Consider the following 14,264-nt stretch of genomic DNA (forward strand, 5'->3'; position numbering starts at 1 on the left):
TGACTACGGGAAGTTGCGTTTGGAGTTAAGCCTTTTATTCTCTACATACTATGGCTATTTACATTTGAATAGAATGAGTTTCAGATACGTAATTAAGCTATATACCTTATTTCTTTTGAAAAATGGTGACATCAACCATTGATTCAGTCCATCTTTCATTCTCCGTTGCCACTCTAGCTTAGTAAGAGACCCCAAAGTATCCAACAAGTAGACTTTAGTGATAGCTGGGGGAGCCTATTTGCTTTATTCTGATGTCACATTGAAAACATTGTGGAGTTTTGAACTTAGGTACATGAAACGTTCACGTGTGTACTGATTAAAATAATGCTGCGAAAATGTGTATATATGGACCAACACGCGCACGCACACACGCACCTTCACTTCCCTAGAGCCATAGTAGCCACAGCAATTCATAGTCCATGGCAGAACAGTTAAGGCTAGGCAAAAACAGCTCAAAAGAACCACCATATTGCATTTTCATCAAGACAGTAATAGAGCAGCTGCGAATACTGCAGTAGTAACTAACGTGTGTCGTTTGTGTGCACAGGCCGGCTCCTGCACTGTTGTCTAAGCCTTAATGAATGCTGATCACCGAACACACACACACACACAAAAGACAAACAAACAAAACAAGCCACCTCAGTCCCCATGTCACTGTACCATCTAAATGGCTAAAAGGTGTATTCTGAAGGCTTTCTTTGACAAACTCCTGCTTAAATGCAGGCTCAACAGGTCTCAGTGCAGGGAGTGGTCATTTCCAACACTGAAACAGGAAGTTCCTGCCTCCTGCATCCAGCCAATCAGAACGCAGTATTTGACGACAAAGGTTCCATTAAGGAAGTCCCGTGTTACCCTCAGCGCTCTGAGCTTCTCTCAAGACAGACTCTGTTTTTTCCTGCCTGTCAATGCCAGGAACCCATTAAGGAGCAGCGCTGGCGAAACAATACAGGGATGGAACCTATGCTATTGTTTTCCATCGCTGGTCCTTGAGAAATCTCGGCCCTTTTCCGTTATTTCTGGCAAGAAGGAACCTTACAGTGTAACCAGGAAAGCTTGATGCATAAAAAAAATGAACTGGCTAAGACAAAGGTAGCCGATTCATAATTCAGATTTGGGATTTAAAAAAAAAAAAAGAATATGTTCTGTTGTTGATGCATTTAGGGAAACTACAAGTTTGACCGTCTGTTAGAGGCTTAGGCGTTTCTGATCCTGGGGAGCAGATTCAATTATTTTACTTTAACTGACGGAATCAGGTGAGTAATGCAGAGAAACATCTGAAGCATGCAGTTCACCGGCCCTGAAGGCCATAATTGCCAAACCTTGGGTGGAAGACAGAAAACGTCATATAACAAGGTTATTACCATGAAATCCCAGTCATCTTTTAACAAAGCTTCCTTATATAAAGCTATATCTATTAAGGAAAAAACATTTAAAATGAAGATTTAGGCAAAAAAAAATCCATGTGATACATATTTTTATCAGTATTTTTGTGTAACTTGTGTTAAATACATTTAACATTTAATAAGTGTATACCTAGGACCCGTAGTACTAAAACTGTTTTGTGTAGTTTTTTAAATTGAAAACCAAACAGCAACAACAGTAATACCTACTACTATGTGTAGTGGCATTAATATAATTTTTTAATAATTTAATTTCTTTTGTCTGAGCAAACAAAAAGTATCCAGTAGTCAGACTAGTGTTTGGAAAGGATACTGTGAGATATTTTTATGAGTTTTTGGAAACTAGTAATAGAAATGATTGCTTTTATTTGTAACAGAAAAGCAGTGGAGTTGAAGTACCATAATGATACATTTATATTTCTTACATTGATATTAATATCTATAACTTTATAAACTGTTTGTATTGTATGTTTTGGACCAGTAACATTTCCAAATAACTGAACTTCTCATTGCCTTTTTTTATTATTATTTAAAAACATCTAGGAACTAAAATGGGGCCCCTCAGGAGCTCAGGGAATCCTGAAATTTTCATGAAATCTTCTCAGTACTAACCATAACAATTCAAAAGGTTTGCAAATCAAATAAGGAAAAATCACAGAGAGGAAGGATAGTACACGCTGGAGAGCACATCGTTTTTAAGTCACAAATTGTTTGAAGCGTCAGTAGTTGCAGCAAGAAGGTCCTGCTCTGGGGAGTTTGCATGCTTTCCCTGTGCATGTGTCGGTTCTCTCTGGGTACTCCAACTTCCTCCCACAGTCCAAAAACATGAAAGTTTTTTTTTTTTTTTTAGTATATTTAGATTTACCTAAGGTATGAATGTGTGTTTGCAGGGTTATTTGTCCTGTGTCTTTCTATGTTGAGAGTTTGTAATAGTACTACTGAATTGGGTTTGAAGGGATAATTTAATCTTAAAAGATTAACACAGTGAAAATAACCGTACAAACTTTTACCGTAGCTACCTCAAAACCACTGACCACTTCCTTCCTAATACACAAAGGCTACTTTGTGGAGCTGCAGAAAAAGGAGATTGAAAACAAAGCCGATGCATCTGAGCAACAGTATAGAACAGTGATGCAAAAATGATGCTTCGATCCGTCTGATTTGGTAGAACATCAACAGTGTCTTGTCTTAATATCGTTCCATCACCCAGCCCCATTTTATCTCCATTGTAAACCTTTTAAAAGAGATAGATTCCCAACAGTCCATTCCATCGGTAGCAAACTAATAAATATCTGTATTAACAAAGGAAAGAAGTCATCAGTACAGGGTTTTTTTTTGTATGCATGATATGAATGGCTGGTTTTCTTTAAAAATCACAAGCAAGCAGATTTCCTCCTCCCAACATTAAAACAAGAAACAAGGGAAAGTCTTACAGCATTGTTCTTCTGATCTCCATGCCTCTCCGCCCAACTCCCTGACCCTCGTCAAGCCAATGACACCCACTGAAATGTCCACAAAGGAAGCTCCACAAAAACAGACACACCAAGTTTCTGTTAATCAACACAGCAACAAGGCAGATCTATTCTGCCACATTAACACGAAATCATAAATCTTCCTTAGATGCACAACTAAAGAAACTGTGTAACTATTCACAATATGAAATAGGTCAAATAAGCAGTACCTCATAGCACAAAGAGAAAAATAAAGAACATGGGTGCAGCATAGTTTCATAAAACATGAGAAAAGGCAAAGCGATTGGGTAAATAATAATCAGCGTGCTCCAGTTGAATGCCTGCGAGACATTTAAAAATAGGCATTTGCATTAAATGCTGTGCAATTTGCGCTCAATCTGAGGCCTCTCAGGTGGAAATAATTACCCACTAATAACCTTCAAATACGCAAGCTCCTCATCAGCACCAATCAGCCACAGTTTGGCTTTTCAAGATGTTCGACTCCGTGTGCTGGCATGTCTCGATATGGGTGCTGCTACGAATAACGCTGAGCTAAATAACTTCAATTAATCAGGCCAAAAATTACAGATTGAATCAGCACGAGGCATGCTGTGCAGATGTAAGACGTTCCTTTCTAAAACAAAATGTGCTTTCAGTGCAAAGGCAGAAATCTGCCCACGCTGGCAGTGATTTCAGTACTGACTGGCGTATGTCCAAACGCGGGCTGCTGCAACCACAACACACTCATGAATTGTCTGGGACCAACGTGCTGAGTCCACAACTAGAGGGCAAATAAAAAGGCAGTTCACTTTCTAGTTCCCGCTGTATGATCTTGCATATGTTTTCCGTCTTTGCTTTTACTGTGAATACTATAACAATTTAGCAAACTGTAGCACTGCCTTTAGGCCCCAGCTGATTTACACCCCAGGCAGATTTAGGTGCAAAGCAAACTTTTAAAGTCAAATCAGTGTCATAATTCCAGTGAAAACCTGCCAAAGGCTGGTAAGCAATTATAGGATTGCTGTAATGCTAAACGAAAGATTTTTTCCACTGATTAATATGAAGGGAATAAATATATCCAACATGCCTTTTTTTCTAAATCAATAATCCTTTAGTGTTGGTTTGTTATGTTTTTGAGAGATGACAGTTTCATTTGCTTATCAAAAACAAACTTCTTCCAAATTAAAACAGTTTTAAATCTCTAAATGACGAGATAAAAAATAATTTTGTACCCTACAAATGCCGTCTACAAATTGGAAAGTCCATGTGGATTTTTCAACTAAGAGCAAATAAATATCCTAGACCCATTGCTTCCTACCCTGCAAAAAGCCATGCAAAAACCGCTGTGCTACACATTTTTAGCAGTGTTGCAGGTAAGGGGACGCTCTGCTTTGCACATTAGAAGTGTTCCTGGCAAAAAAAAAAGAGTGCACAAACACCCCCAGTGCCTGTGTGAACTTCCCTGATGTGCTGACCATGATCGAGGGGAGGACACTTCCAGCTTTGGAATACCAGGACTGCTAGAGAAAGAGCTGCGATGGCATACACAGATGATCACCAGTGTGTCAGCAGAGAATGAGATTAGTAGTGCCCTCCCCGGGCGCTCTCTCAGCTGCCGTGTGTGTGTGTACGCTCCGGCTCCTGGCTCTCATGTATCTGTGTGTTCTCAGCGAGCGGTTTTTGCCTTCTTTGACTGACACATACAGAGAGTTTAGGGAGTCCCGTCCCTCCCACAGCCGAGCTGAAAAAACCTCAAAGCTGCTTATCCCATGACTCTGCCACTTCTATCTTATTAAAACTGTGGCTAGTGTGGAGATAAATCAATTAAAAATCCAAATTTAAGCGGGACCAGCGTGCTGAAAACGTACACACTTGTCTGAAACTTTTTAATTCTCAATCCCCGACACAAAAACTAACACGCGTTGCTTCTCGCTCTACTTTTTTTTTATTTTAGCAAGACATCATTCTAATTTATCCCTCAGGGCGGTCAACTTAGCACGCGCATTTGCAGATGGACGCACTCTGGCTGTGCGAGCTAAAAAGAGGAATTTACAGGTTCAGTGAAGCCTCAGGAGAAGTCTGTGGATGTGGAAGTCTGTGGAATATGAACCACACGGGGAGTACTGGGCACCCAGCCAGCAGAAGCACGGAGCGCAGCCTGGCATCCACTGGCACAGACCAACCCATCTGAGAACATTACTTGCCACCTCAACCCTTGACTTGCAGTTCTTGACACGGCAGATTCGTACAGTGTTGTGGGTATGGACCGCGTCTTCTGCCAAGTTTGTCTGCATTGACATGTTTCTTTGCCGGCATCTATATTTAGAGAGGCAAGCTGGGATAATTGCTATTTCGAAAGTCACAAAACCGCACCAAGAGGAGAAAAAAACACACACACACACAGTGGGAGGGTTAAGGGCTGAAAAGAATTGCATGGGCAGTTGTTCAGAATGCAGCAGCTCTGTAAAGAAGCAGCCATCCTAAAATGCTCGCTGGAGTTGCTGCAGATTCTCAGAATGTGTTTGCGTCTGCATGTGCTCCAGCGCTTCAATACATTTTCCATCAGATTAAGCTGCTAAGCCTTTTCTATAGTACAGTTTCACCTCAGGCATTGGCCTTTAATGGCCTGCTTTCCAGAGCAGAACCAAAATGGGATCATTTATCAGTCACATAATTTAGTTTACCCTAGAAACCGTTGGGCGGTCTCAAAAGTGTGCATACGCCCGGTAAAACGCTGCAACTTTTAAAGCTGCTTTTAATGTGACAAATACAAAGATGCAGCAAAAAAAAACAATGCAAGAGGGCAGGTTGCAAAGGATCAGAAATATTTCACCGAATAAAGACATCAGTCAGGAGCAGAATACAAAAGAAAGTACAGAATCACATATAAAACCATGGCAACGTGGCATAAACAAGAAGTGGTGAAAGAGTGGGACAACACTGCATTACAAAAACTGTGGTTTTCTTCCACATGAATGTAAAGACAAGATGGAACCTGATCAGGGAGTCTGCAAAAAAAGACCAACACTAAAGGATCTGCAGCAATTTATTGTAATTACTGGTTGTGTTCTAGGTGTCACAACAGTATATGTCCATATGTCTGGACTATACGGACATCTTATACTCCACAGAAAACGTCCAGGCCTGCCTGAAAGCTACGACATGTGGGGGAACATTTTAGGGTCTAACGAAACCAAACGAGAACTCCTCGACCAAATTTGGAAATTTGGTCGAGGACACAAACAACACAAACAACACTGCATGTTAATCAAAGAACAAAATACCTACAGAAACATGCTGTGGGGTGTTTTTTTTCGTGAAACAGAACTACCGCTTTTCTAAAAATGGATAAAACTATGAAAATATCCAAACATCCTGTCCATTTTGACCCAAATCCATTGGCTGTCTGCTGAAAAGCTGAGGATGAAGAAACCTTTTGTTTTTCAGCATCAGAACAAGTCCAAATCAACAAAAGAATGCATTCACCAGGCAGAAACAAGTTTCTGAATGGCCTAAACAAAGTAAGGAATTAAATCCAACAGATATTTAGTGCTATGACCTGAAGAGGGATCCTGTGCTGAAAGATCCCCGCACCAAACAATACTGGATGCTTCGACTGAATCACAAGCTGATTCAACACAGTATTACCTATTTTAGGGGAACACACCCTTATGCAATTATTTTTTTTTTTTAAAAAGCATCAAGATCATCAGCTCTAAACCTAAAGATGCCATCATATTATTGTATAAAGTGTTGCACAGAGCAAAATGTTGAAAACAGTTTAAAGAGTCAAAAGATCATCAATAAAGAGACATTGGTGAGAATTGTGTGACTGATCTTTGGTTTTCCAGTGAATCTTGTTAGATTTTTGTGTTATCTGGCTTTAATGAATGTCACACGCGCTCAAAACCTCGCAGGTACAAGGCGGCTGCATTCAGGACAAGTGAATCATTGCAGATGCTTCCTGCCAAATCCACTGGGATCGTGACAACACAACTTTGCCCTGACTGGCTTTAAGCTCCACAAACATCGGATCTGTTATATTTTGGTCCAGTGTTATCTTTTCCAAACTTAACGAACTTCATTGTTCTTCGTGTGTTTTTTTTTTTTCTGACAAGCTCACTTTCCTTCTACTTGAATATCAGACGCTGTAGAGTACGTCACATTGTTAAAGTCACAGAGCCTTTTGCATCAAGAGGCACAATTTTTTCTTGATGTTAAAGACCAGTATAAACTAAAGCTTAATTGTGAAGAGGAGGGACAATGACAAAATGGACATTACTTATTTTCTACCAATAAAAACTTGAAAAGTTTTGCATGCATTTGCCTTCGGGCTCCAAACGTCTATCCTTTGCTAAGTTCCTGCAGCTGTAAAACGTTTGAAAACGATGAACCCCTTTACCTCCCAATTATGCGCTACTTTGTTTTGATCCATCACACAAAATCCCGATAAAATTTCAAATTTGTGGTTGAGGGAAAATATTTAAGAGTCATTAATACAATAAAATCAAGTTCCCTCTGCTAGTAGTAAACAAACGTGCAACTTTGCTTTTTCGGTATATTTTTATTATTCCTACCAAAAAGATTACAAACTCTTATGGCTGTGCAGAAAAAAATGCTTTAAGTTCTGACCTCCTTGGATCAGTTCACACTGTACTTTTCGTGGAAAGATCCATGCGTGGGGGGGGGAGCTCTTGGAATGTGCTTGTTTTCGTTTCCTGAAAAGGTTGACATTTCACAGATATACTGCTTCATCAGACAATGCAGATTTGCAGATCACACACACCATGACGTGGTTACACTGAGCGCCGGCGGCCGCCACCGGCGTGTCAGCTGGTATGACTCACCTCTCTGCACCTCCAGGAAAAACACACTGACACAAACATAAATAAACTCAGGCAGCGGGACGCACGCTTATCTGGGTCCACCCCCATTTAACGCGCTCCATACCTTAAGCACTGACTTCATACTGTAAGGGTAACATACGAGGCCCGTGCGCGGCGTGGCACCTTGCGAACACCCAGCACTGAATGTGCGACTGCGGTCTGCCAACCAACCAGAGCCAGTGGTCTGTGGCGAATAAGCAGAGCGGTGACTGAGACTAACTGGGAATACGTGCACGCACAGGAGAGAGGAGAGGCAAGGAGGGGTTAGAGAGGGAATGAGAGAGAGAGCTAACCAAGCGAAGTCATCCCCACTGAGCGTTCACGGATGCCGTCAGCTCAAGCTGCAAATATGATCGCTTTGGCAAAAACAAACAAAAAAAACAAACAATAACAATGGTTATTTTTCTTTTATTCTATGGCGCCTCTAATAACACGTGCAGAGTCACGCTCTGACTTAAAACCACTAGTCAGGACCGAAAGGAATCATACAGCAACGAGAATTGAATTCATTTGATATTAATGTTTAAGTCTGATTAAATTATCCTGAACTTAGAGATGACAGAAGTGACCCGGTAAAAAAAAAAAAAAAAAGTAAAAAGAGCAGACAAGACCAAAGAGAAACCTACACAGAGAATGTAAATAAAAAAAATCAGGAGTGAAGAAATAAATTGTAAATAAAAAAGAGGCCAGAGTGCATTTCTCTTACCTCTGTAGGTGAGCGTGCTATCCTTTGGAACGAGAATCTAGTAAAAGCTCCAGTCTTTCCAGGACAATTTACATGTGGATGTAAGTTTCTTTTCTTCCGTGCACAAACTCCTCAGTCCTCTGCCGGCGCTTTTGGTCCACCTTAGTAGGTTTTCCCTTTTTCTTTTCTTTTTTTTTTTTTTGAAAATACACACTGGATGGTAATGAATAGTAGCGAGTGAAAGGACAGCACCACGCTGGAAGGCAGGGAGCCTGCGTGAAACAGGAGAGCTGGGAGAGTAGAGAGCAGACTGAGTGGGATGCAAGAGCTATTCTTCCCAACATCAGAGTGGCCGGGCTGGAAACACCCACCTCCTCAGCATGCATCAAACGGGGAGCCCGCTCTGAAGTATGCAGACACGGACAACTCCTGCGTGCAGCGGGGGGGCTGATCGTACCTGATGGAAAGCGCTTCTCAAAAGGGTTCGAACCCTTGAAAAGAAAACGCCAGATTTCTTTTTTTTTTTTATGTGGGAGAAAAGGGACTGTGACGAATCAATTCAAAACATTTCCTCCTGTAATGTTTTAACAAACGAGGGTAACAAATAAAAAAAAAAAGTGCAGAAAGCTGAAATAAACACTTTAAACGCTCACTCTTCCCGGCAGCGCTTCTGCCATCAATCACTTTGCACCTGATGACCCTGAAGAGTCCAGCTGCCCAAGCAGGATTTTCCTTTGTGTTGCTCGTTTTCATCCATTAGCTAAAGATATGGTTTGCAGAGAGACTACGGGGAACTAAAATATTCTAACTGTACAAAAGGTATCAGTCTGGAGAAGAGGGGGAAAAAATGTCCACAGCATACATACACAGGCTCAGAAACACAGAAATACAGAAAGACATCCAGACGCATTTTCTTCCAAAGAAGACATCCTGGCTAGAATCTCCTGAAATAACTTCTGGGAGAATGTTTTATGGTCTACTGAAGACAAACAATGTCAAAAACGTTGTTTGGCACAAAACCAATAATGCACATCACCAGAGGAAAGCCGTAGTCGCAGTCAAACACGGTGGTGGCAGCATCATTATCTGGGCTTACGTTAACCCCGGTGGAACTGAGTTTTGTGTGGAGGTGGAAGAAATTATGAAAATCCCCAGATGCCATTTAGTTTCGATCCAAATGGGCTTTTCCTTGGCTTGAGATTGAAAGAACTATTTAATGTTGAAATGATTCATGTAGCCTGATAATTTCTGAGGCCACTGGGGAGCAAAGAAGTAGCTGGGTAAAACATTCAACATGTAAAGGGCAAGAAGTGCATTTCAATATTCATACAGCCATCAGTTAAGGATATAATTTAATTGCTCTTTCTAGTAAGAGTTACCATTGTAGTTATCTAAGCCTTAACATGTCCTGGAGATGTTTGCATCAGCTTGACTGGGAGACTTAAGGAGTGTTTCGATCAATTTCTCCACATAAGTACACCGAAGCAAGTCTGTGATTAAAAGGTTAATTTCTTTTTCACGAACGCAGCCAACAAACCTGCATTCTTGAATCTGCAAGAGAAATCAAGACGGGGAGGAATGTATTTTGTCCTACATTACAGCGAATCCAAGCGTAGATCGGAATCATTTAAAGATTCACCAGTAGAGATGTGAAATTTTGACACGGTCAAGCCAGAGTTCGGACCTGAAAGTGACACAACTCCTCTGGAGTGACGCCCTCACAATGTGATAGCTTTGGAGAAACTCTGTAAGACAGAGTCACCAATAGGTCTCCATTAAATCAAGATTATTGAACTCCCACCAAATAGGACTAATTGCTGAAATGCAATCAGAAGGTACTCCAACAAAGTATTAGTTAAAAAGCATAGCCAGTCTTAAGTTATTGCAACATTTACAATTTAGCCCTTTCTAAATGATAGATGTTGCATTAAAGCCAGAAATTGTGTGTTTGAAATTATCTTTTTTTGGTCTCATAATATCATTTCACAGAAATCTGGCATTTTTTTCATGCATGTGTACACTTTTAAGACAGACTGCGTGCACGCGTGAGGCTTGTGAGCACCCGTTAGCGTACGTTTCCTGACGGGTTAAGCCTTTCCCTTCGGCCCCAGCGTCGCCTGAGAGATTTGTCCGCCGGGGCTTTTTTTTTTCAGTGGAAAGAAATAAACAGCGATAAGCGTCTTCGTGCCTTAAACGGCTGCTAATGACTTGAATTCAGGGCTCGCGGTGTGTGTTCTTTCAAAAACGCTGCAACGATGTGATTAAACCAGCTGTTCCCAACCTTGGAGGATGCCCCGCAGGTCAAAAGGAGGGAAGGTGGTTCTCGAACACAAACCCCCTTTAATTTGGCCGTGTCGCGCTCGCAACAAACTCTTCAGATGCAATCGGAAAGGGGAATGCACGTTCAAGGTTCGCTTGTTTGTTCAAAAAGCGTCACAATATTGCAATAGCACGTCTGCTGCAAATAGCAGCTCCGTGCAGCCGTAGCAAGAGGATTCGCTTTGAGATTTGAAGACATGCTCTTCATAGTTGGAGTGCACCATTGCCTGTCACTCAACGTCCCTTCATTTTCCCATCAGTGATCTCCTCCTGACAGAGACGGAGCATGAGAGAGGGGAGATTTTTTTTTTTTTTCTGTCTTTCTCCTTGGGCTTTAAAGCCTCCGCACCACCTACCTCTCCCAGCCAGTGCTGTGAGGGCTCCACGCCTCTGGGACAAAGCCTGCTTTAATAAAGGCCAGCAGCAATGCCCGGTGCATGCAAAGGGGTCCTCGTTAACGCGGGTTAATTGGCTAAACTGTATGAGATTGTTGCATTTACATCAGAGGAACAGAAGCTAAACAGATTCTTGCACAGATTCAAGGATATTTCCAACATTTTCAAATCTGCCCATTGATCTGACCGTGCGTTTGAAAGTCTCGTGTCAACTACTGTTTTATAGGCACAGGCCATTCCGACGATGTTGCTGCGTACTCTGGAGCCGGAGACATGGCTGGTGTTTGGTGGGAATTGCATTTTCTTGAAAAAAAAAACAAAAAAAAAAACAAAAACACTGCTATAAGGAGCCGGTGAGAGAAAGGAACCACAATAAGGCTTCTTTGTTATGCAGCCCCACGTCAGGATTTAGACAGACCTTAAGATGGGTTGTGGAAAATTACTGCCCCATCAGTTCTTTTTAAGCCCTGCCTGCAGATCCAGGGCTTAAAAAACTGGGATGCAGTTTGTCCCTCCTCCCTCCCCAAGCCCCCCGACCAATAGTTGGCCCCCAAAATCACCAGAATTACTGTCTCTCTTTTTTTTTTTTTTTTTTTTGTACCAGTAGAAAAACAAAGCTGGTGATCCATGATATGTAAAATATTAGGGTACTTTATTCTTAAAAAAAAAAAAAAGATTAATTGACGGGGATGTTAACGCTTCTATAGCACCAAACACCACATTTTACAACAGTTAAATCACTCAAACGGCAGAAATCAGGACAAATAATTTAAAACTATTTCAACTTTGTATTTTTTTTTTTTTTTGCTTTCATCAAATTAATATGCATACATTTTTTAAAGGGTAAAATAAACATCAAGGAGCATTCTGTTTGATAATTGCCATCCTCTGCTCTGTCAGTATGAACCTGACCTCTGGAAGCCATAATTTCTATAGGAGCTGAATAACATATATGCTTATTTCCTAAACATGCTCACCATTTTTATGTATTTAACACATTGATTGTGTTAAATACATAATTATTGTGAAGCGCGTGAGAAATGATGGGGGGGTATTATGATATCTTAAAGAGGGTGACGAGCATTTGTAGTCGAACCCCTGAATCAGTTCTTTTGCAGAACAATCTTTTTGTGCAACTATAGCTGTAAGTCTTTTGGAGTATGTCTCTACCAGATTTGCATATCTACAGATTGAATATTTACGCTAATTCTTCTTTGCAATATGGCTCAAGCCTACCTAAATTGGTTAAAGTGTGGTGTTTAACAGCAAGTTTTGGGTCTTACCACAGATTCCCAATTGGGTTAGGTCTGGACTTTAACTATGGGTGTCTACCACATGATCAGAACTATTGCATAGTAGCTCTGACCCAACATCTATAGTTGTCCTACTTAAAGCTAAACCTCTGTCTGAGTCGTAATTCTTTTCCAGCCTATAACATATTTTCTTTAATATTTCCATGCATAAAACCCCATCCAAATGTCCAATTCCTTTCCCTTTTGAAACACAGCATCCCCACAGCATGATGCTGCCACCTCCTTGTTTCACATTGCTGTATTCAACAAGATGTGCAGCATTCATTTTCTTTTTGTTCTTATCTGAACAGAGCTCTTCTTACTAGATTTTATCTGTCCCCTAAAAGGTTTATGGCAAACTTCAAACAGGAGTTTGTATGACTCTCTTTCAACAATAACTTTCTTCTTGAAGTTTTCTATATACCGGTAAATGCCAGATTGGTTGATTGCTTGACAAGAAGTTGTCCCTTCAACACAATTTGGCACCAAGAGTTATGGATTGCTGAAGCTCCTCCAAAGTTTCTCGTCTCGTTTACCTTTAAAATGTGCACTTAAAAAAATAAAAAATACAATTCATAGATCCTTCTCTTCTACTTCACAACTATATGCTACAATGTGCTCCATCACATTAAGTCCCAATAAAACACACAAAAGTCTGAAGTTGCAATATTACGCAGCTCAGGGTTGGGATACTTTTGGAAGGCAGTGCGTGTTTAATGTGAAATGAATGTAATTTATGCAACATGCATGTGGTTATAGTGTGACTGATATTCATTTTGAGTTCCAAACTATGGTTGATACAGTATAATATGCATAATCATTTGCACATTAATGTGCCACTTGGAGGTAGCTGGAAGGCCCCCAAAAACAACTGGTCAATGTTGTTGTTGTTATTGTAATAATAATAATAACAATAATAATAATAATAATAATAATAATAATAATAATAATAATAATAATAATAATAATAATAATAATAATAATAATAATAATTGTTATTATTGTTATTATTATTATTATTATTATTATTATTATTATTATTATTATTAACAAATGTGTACGCTATGTGTTATTTAGGTGGAATTACATACAAATGATTTCAGCTAAGATTTTTTTTTTCTACATTGAATCAGTGAAGAAATCTGAGTCTGAAGGAGATATCCTACTCTGGAGCATTAGACTGACGATCCCTTTGGGAATACCAGCCAGTCCCACAGGAAGTCCTAGACTGCGACACTACCGTCCATTACTGTAGTATCTGCATCTTTGCTGCAACAACACCTGCCAACCAAAGGGTTTCTAGAAGCTCGGACGGGCACGGTAGCTCAGCTCCATTGATGCATGCTTGCTGCTGACCAAGCATCCACTCTGCAGCAGCAGAGGCAGCAGCAGCAGCAGCAGCAGCAGCAGCAGCAGAAACGGACCGTCCAGCTCACATACCGTCGTATGGAGAGGGGGAAAAAATGCCCATGCAGTTTGTGTCCCATCGTGCAACGACGCACCTGTCGTTTCTCGTTTTATGTGCAACATTCAGGTGCTGCGATACTCCCCTCATCGTACAAACGCACGCCAGCACCAACAGTCTTTAGCCCCGTAACATCACAGCGCAACTGCTACTACTGAGGTGAGACGGGATGATATGGACAGATGCGCTGCTGCGACGCATTCGTGTTTTGCTCCAGAAAGTGATGCATAAACAAACTGTGTCTTACCGTTAAAATCATGAAGGAGTTGCCTGGTGACTGTCAGATGAGGAGATGGTCCAGTGAAGATGGTGATGATGCTCCGGTCCTGGACAGTTCGGTGCCGCGTTCCCTGGACAATGTCGCCCCCTGT

The 14,264-nt window shown here is 40.9% G+C and overlaps 1 protein-coding gene across 2 annotated transcripts in view; it reads right to left on the bottom strand.

The window, feature by feature from the left end:
* kank4 (KN motif and ankyrin repeat domains 4) overlaps positions 1-14,217 on the bottom strand; it is a 117,219-nt gene extending 103,002 nt beyond the window's left edge. Inside the window, exon 1 of one of the 2 annotated variants that reach the window (XM_036140897.1) lies at positions 14,141-14,217. The gene's annotated coding sequence lies outside the window, so the exon portion shown is untranslated. Of the gene's footprint in view, positions 1-8,443; positions 8,778-14,140 lie in introns of those variants that run through there. The other variant, XM_036140896.1, reaches the window with a different exon arrangement.
* Positions 14,218-14,264: the final 47 nt, after the last annotated feature.

Source organism: Fundulus heteroclitus, chromosome 9 (genome assembly GCF_011125445.2).
Source record: "Fundulus heteroclitus isolate FHET01 chromosome 9, MU-UCD_Fhet_4.1, whole genome shotgun sequence".
Classification (NCBI taxonomy): domain Eukaryota; kingdom Metazoa; phylum Chordata; class Actinopteri; order Cyprinodontiformes; family Fundulidae; genus Fundulus; species Fundulus heteroclitus.